Source organism: Pseudophryne corroboree, chromosome 4 (assembly GCF_028390025.1).
Source record: "Pseudophryne corroboree isolate aPseCor3 chromosome 4, aPseCor3.hap2, whole genome shotgun sequence".
In the NCBI taxonomy this organism is placed as follows: domain Eukaryota; kingdom Metazoa; phylum Chordata; class Amphibia; order Anura; family Myobatrachidae; genus Pseudophryne; species Pseudophryne corroboree.
Genome location: NC_086447.1, coordinates 127914698 through 127921326, shown reverse-complemented (window position 1 = coordinate 127921326; position 6629 = coordinate 127914698).

Sequence of the window (6629 nt, the reverse complement as noted above, 5' to 3'; positions counted from 1 at the left end):
GTCCAGCAGAATTCAATAGGGGTACCTGTAAAAATTAAAATGATACTTACAAACTGCAATCCACAGGAGGAGAGAGAGAGAGAGAGAGAGAGAGAGAGAGAGAGAGAGAGAGAGAGAGAGAGGGGGGGGGGGACTAACCTGCTGCTGCTGCTGGGGAGACCGGCACACACTGCAGGGCCACGACGGGAGGACGGAGCCGGCGGAGGAGGGGGAGAGCCGCACACCGCCGCTCCTGTCAGCGGCAGCGGAGGAGGACGGGGCGCACACTACAGACGCCAATAACCGCCGGGACAATTAACACACACACAATTAACACACGCACACTGTCCCACACACAATTAACACACACGCACGCACACTGTCCCACACACACAAATAACACACATGCACACTGTCCCACACACACAATTAACACACACGCACACTGTCCCACACACACAATTAACAAGCACGCACTGTCCCACACACACACAATTAACACACTCACACTGTCCCACACACACACACTTAACACACGCACACTGTCCCACACACACACAATTAACACACACGCACACTGTCCCACACACACACAATTAATACACACGCACACTGTCCCACACACACACAATTAACACACGCACACTGTCCCACACACACACACAATTAACACACACTCAAACTGTCCCACACACACACACAATTAACACACTCACACTGTCCCACACACACACACACACACACACACACACAATTAACACTCACACTGTCCCACACATACACAATTAACACACACGCACAATGTCCCACACACACACACAATTAACACGCACTCAAAACTGTCCCACACACACAATTAACACACTCACACTGTCACACACACACACACAATTAACAAACACGCACTGTCCCACACACACAATTAACACACTCACACTGTCACACACACACTCTATTAACACACACACACTGTCCCACACACACACAATTAACACACGCACACTGTCACACACACACACACACACACACAATTTACACACACTCAAACTGTCCCACACACACAATTAACACACTCACACTGTCCCACACACACACAATTAACACACACGCACTGTCCCACACACAACACACACGCACACTGTCCGACACACACACAATCAACACACACACACTTAACACACACACACATACAAAATGTCCCGCACCCCCTTCCCGCTCACCTGCACTCACTGCTGTTCAGGGGCCGCACGCCCCCCAGAGGTCGCGCACGCGCATGCGCGCACCTCCGCGGTCGCGATCGCGCACACAGTCACATTGCAGGGGGGAGTAGGGGCCGGGAGGCTCCTGGCTGCCGCTGCCTGTCAATTGTGACAGGCACAGCAGCCGGGGAGACAGGGAAAGCGCCGCGGGTAGCGCCGGCGGAATCCCTGAAGCATGGGGCGAGTGGGCCGTGCAGGTGCCGGTGGCGCCCCCCTCTGTTGGGGCTGCCATGGCGCCCAGGGCACGTGCCCTGCTCGCCCCGTGCTAGATACGCCTCTGCTGATGATACTACTGAGAGCTGACAGTGAGCAGCACGATGCAGCACAAGACACTGTACTAGTATTACTAATGTAGTATTACTGAGCACCACGATGCAGCACAAGACAATGAGCAGTGATACTGAGCACTGATGATACTACTGAGAACTGACACTGAGCAGCACGATGCAGCACAAGACACTGTACTAGTATTAGTGAGCAGCACAAAAGCACTCTGGAATTGTCACCCCCCAGATACCACTGTGACTGGAATGATGATGACAGATGCACAGTCACAGGACACTACTATCAGAGCACCCTACAGCAGCAAGATGCAGCACAAGGGAGACGCTGTACTAGTATTACTGAGCAGCAATAAGCACTGATACTGAGCACTGATACTGAGAACTGACACTGAGAGAATGTAGCCATGTCCTCTCTGTACCCTCTACCATGCCCGAGTGAAAATGGCGGCGACGCTCGGCTCTTTATATGGAATCCGAATCTCGCGAGAATCCGACAGTGGAATGATGACGTTTTGCCTCGTTCTGGTTTTCCGAGTCAGGCGGGAATAACCGAGCCGGGCTCGGACCCGTGTTTGACACGTGGAGTTCGGGGGGGTTCGGTTCTCGGCAAACCGAACCCGCTCATCTCCAATAAGTAGTGTCCTTTTTACTCACACTGGGTTCACACTATATATTTTTTAGACACTAGAAGGCGCCCTTTTCTCTACTTTTTCAATTTTACCCCTTTATGTGTTTCCAAACACATATCACATTGCTGCCACTCATTTTTTAAAGAAGTGTCAATTTTAATTTACTCACTTCTTACTAAATTTACATAAAATAATATATATCACTCATCACGTGCACTAATTGTGCCTTTTCCAGTGTTACCTCTGTGCCCCCGCATCTATCGTTTTTCATATATATATATACACTGCTCAAAAAAATAAAGGGAACACTAAAATAACACATCCTAGATCTGAATGAATGAAATATTCTTATTAAATACTTTGTTCTTTACATAGTTGAATGTGCTGACAACAAAATCACACAAAAATTATCAATGGAAATCAAATTTATTAACCCATGGAGGTCTGGATTTGGAGTCACCCTCAAAATTAAAGTGGAAAAATACACTACAGGCTGATCCAACTTTGATGTAATGCCCTTAAAACAAGTCAAAATGAGGCTCAGTAGTGTCTGTGGCTTCCACGTGCCTGTATGACCTCCCTACAATGCCTGGGCATGCTCCTGATGAGGTGGCGGATGGTCTCCTGAGGGATCTCCTCCCAGACCTGGACTAAAGCATCCGCCAACTCCTTGACAGTCTGTGGTGCAACGTGGCATTGGTGGATGGAGCGAGACATGATGTCCCAGATGTGCTCAATTGGATTCAGGTCTGGGGAATGGGCGGGCCAGTCCATAGCATCAATGCCTTCGTCTTGCAGGAACTGCTGACACACTCCAGCCACATGAGGTCTAGCATTATCTTGCATTAGGAGGAACCCAGGGCCAACCGCACCAGCATATGGTCTCACAAGGGGTCTAAGGATCTCATCTCGGTACCTAATGGCAGTCAGGCTACCTCTGGCAAGCACATGGAGGGCTGTGCGGCCCCCAAAGAAATGCCACCCCACACCATTACTGACCCACTGCCAAACCGGTCATGCTGGAGGATGTTGCAGGCAGCAGAACATTCTCCTTGGCGTCTCCAGACTCTGTCACGTCTGTCACATGTGCTCAGTGAGAACCTGCTTTCATCTGTGAAGAGCACAGGGCGCCAGTGGCGAATTTGCCAATCTTGGTGTTCTCTGGCAAATGCCAAACGTCCTGCACGGTGTTGGGCTGTAAGCACAACCCCACCTGTGGGCGTCGGGCACACATACCACCCTCATGGAGTCTGTTTCTGATCGTTTGAGTAGACACATGCACATTTGTAGCTTGCTGGAGGTCATTTTGCAGGGCTCTGGCAGTGCTCCTCCTGTTCCTCCTTGCACAAAGGCGGAGGTAGCGGTCCTGCTGCTGGGTTGTTGCCCTCCTACGGCCTCCTCCACATCTCCTGATGTACTGGCCTATCTCCTGGTAGCGCCTTCATGCTCTGGACACTACGCTGACAGACACAGCAAACCTTCTTGCCACAGCTCGCATTGATGTGCCATCCTGGATGAGCTGCACTACCTGAGCCACTTGTGTGGGTTGTAGGGAGGTCATACAGGCACGTGGAGGCCACACACACTACTGAGCCTCATTTTGACTTGTTTTAAGGACATTACATCAAAGTTGGATCAGCCTGTAGTGTATTTTTCCACTTTAATTTTGAGGGTGACTCCAAATCCAGACCTCCATGGGTTAATAAATTTGATTTCCATTGATCATTTTTGTGTGATTTTGTTGTCAGCACATTCAACTATGTAAAGAACAAAGTATTTAATAAGAATATTTCATTAATTCAGATCTAGGATGTGTTATTTTAGTGTTCCCTTTATTTTTTTGAGCAGTGTATATATATATATATATATATATATATATATATATATATATATATATATAGCTGTGGCAAACGCAGGATTTCTAGAGAGGGGTTTCCAAATGAAATCCACAATCTCCCACTCTGCAGAACATTGGAGCAAGTGCTGGATCTGGGGGAGCAGTAGTAGAACTCAGTAACAACCCTGGATATTAAAGTAAACAGCAGTCTTTTTATACACCGGATACAGTATTTAATACTAGAGATGAGCGGGTTCGGTTCCTCGGAATCCGAACCCCCCCCCGAACTTCAGCCTTTTTACACGGGTCCGAGGCAGACTCGGATCTTCCTGCCTTGCTCGGTTAACCCGAGCGCGCCCGAACGTCATTATCCCGCTGTCGGATTCTCGCGAGGCTCGGATTCTATCGCGAGACTCGGATTCTATATAAGGAGCCGCGCGTCGCCGCCATTTTCACACGTGCATTGAGATTGATAGGGAGAGGACGTGGCTGGCGTCCTCTCCGTGTAGAATAGATTAGAGAGACACTTGATTTACTACTTGGGGAGCATTAGGAGTACTCAGTACAGTGCAGAGTTTTGCTGATAGTGACCAGTGACCACCAGTTTTATTTATAATCCGTTCTCTGCCTGAAAAAAAACGATACACAGTCACATACCATATCTGTGCTCAGCCTCAGTGTGCTGCATGATAATATCATCTATGTATATCTGACTGTGCTGAGTGCTCACTGCTCACACAGCTGAATTGTGGGGGAGACTGGGGTGCAGTTAATAGCAGGAGTACAGTGCACACTTTTGCTGCCAGTGTGACTGACCAGTGACCACCAGTATATTGTCTGCCTGAAAAAGTTAAACAAACACTCCTGTGGTGTTTTTTTTTTTTATTCTATAAACACATTCTGCTGACAGTGTCCAGCAGGTCCGTCATTCATTATATTATATAAATATTTACCTGCAGTAGTGTTATATTTTTTTTGTTCATCTCTATCATCTTTATCATCTCTATATTAGCAGACGCAGTACGGTAGTCCACGGCTGTGGCTACCTCTGTGTCGTCAGTGCTCGTCCATAATTGTATACCTACCTGTGGTGGGGGTTTTTTTTTCTATCTTCTTCATACTAGTAGTTTAGGAGTCTGCTGACAGTGTCCAGCAGGTCCGTCATTATATTATATATACCTGCAGTAGTGATATATATATATTTTTTATATCATTATCATCTCTATACTAGCAGACGCAGTACGGTAGTCTACGGCTGTAGCTACCTCTGTGTCGTCAGTGCTCGTCCATAATTGTATAACTACCTGTGGTGGGTTTTTTTTTTCTATCTTCTTCATACTAGTAGTTTAGGAGTCTGCTGACAGTGTCCAGCAGGTCCGTCATTATATTATATATACCTGCAGTAGTGATATATATATATTTTTTATATCATTATCATCTCTATACTAGCAGACGCAGTACGGTAGTCCACGGCTGTAGCTACCTCTGTGTCGTCAGTGCTCGTCCATAATTGTATACCTACCTGTGGTGGGGGTTTTTTTTCTATCTTCTTCATACTAGTAGTTTAGGAGTCTGCTGACAGTGTCCAGCAGGTCCGTCATTATATTATATATACCTGCAGTAGTGATATATATATATATTTTATATCATTATCATCTCTATACTAGCAGACGCAGTACGGTAGTCCACGGCTGTAGCTACCTCTGTGTCGTCAGTGCTCGTCCATAATTGTATACCTACCTGTGGTGGGGTTTTTTTTTCTATCTTCTTCATACTAGTAGTTTAGGAGTCTGCTGACAGTGTCCAGCAGGTCCGTCATTATATTATATATACCTGCAGTAGTGATATATATATATTTTTAATATCATTATCATCTCTATACTAGCAGACGCAGTACGGTAGTCCACGGCTGTAGCTACCTCTGTGTTGTCAGTGCTCGTCCGTAATTGTATACCTACCTGTGGTGGGGTTTTTTTTTCTATCTTCTTCATACTAGTAGTTTAGGAGTCTGCTGACAGTGTCCAGCAGGTCCGTCATTATATTATATATACCTGCAGTAGTGATATATATATATTTTTTATATCATTATCATCTCTATACTAGCAGACGCAGTACGGTAGTCCACGGCTGTAGCTACCTCTGTGTCGTCAGTGCTCGTCCATAATTGTATAACTACCTGTGGTGGGGGTTTTTTTTCTATCTTCTTCATACTAGTAGTTTAGGAGTCTGCTGACAGTGTCCAGCAGGTCCGTCATTATATTATATATACCTGCAGTAGTGATATATATATATTTTTTATATCATTATCATCTCTATACTAGCAGACGCAGTACGGTAGTCCACGGCTGTAGCTACCTCTGTGTCGTCAGTGCCTCGTCATCCATAAGTATACTAGTATCCATCCATCTCCATTGTTTACCTGAGGTGCCTTTTAGTTGTGCCTATTAAAATATGGAGAACAAAAATGTTGAGGTTCCAAAAATAGGGAAAGATCAAGATCCACTTCCACCTCGTGCTGAAGCTGCTGCCACTAGTCATGGCCGAGACGATGAAATTCCATCAACTTCGTCTGCCAAGGCCGATGCCCAATGTCATAGTACAGAGCATGTAAAATCCAAAACACAAAATATCAGTAAAAAAA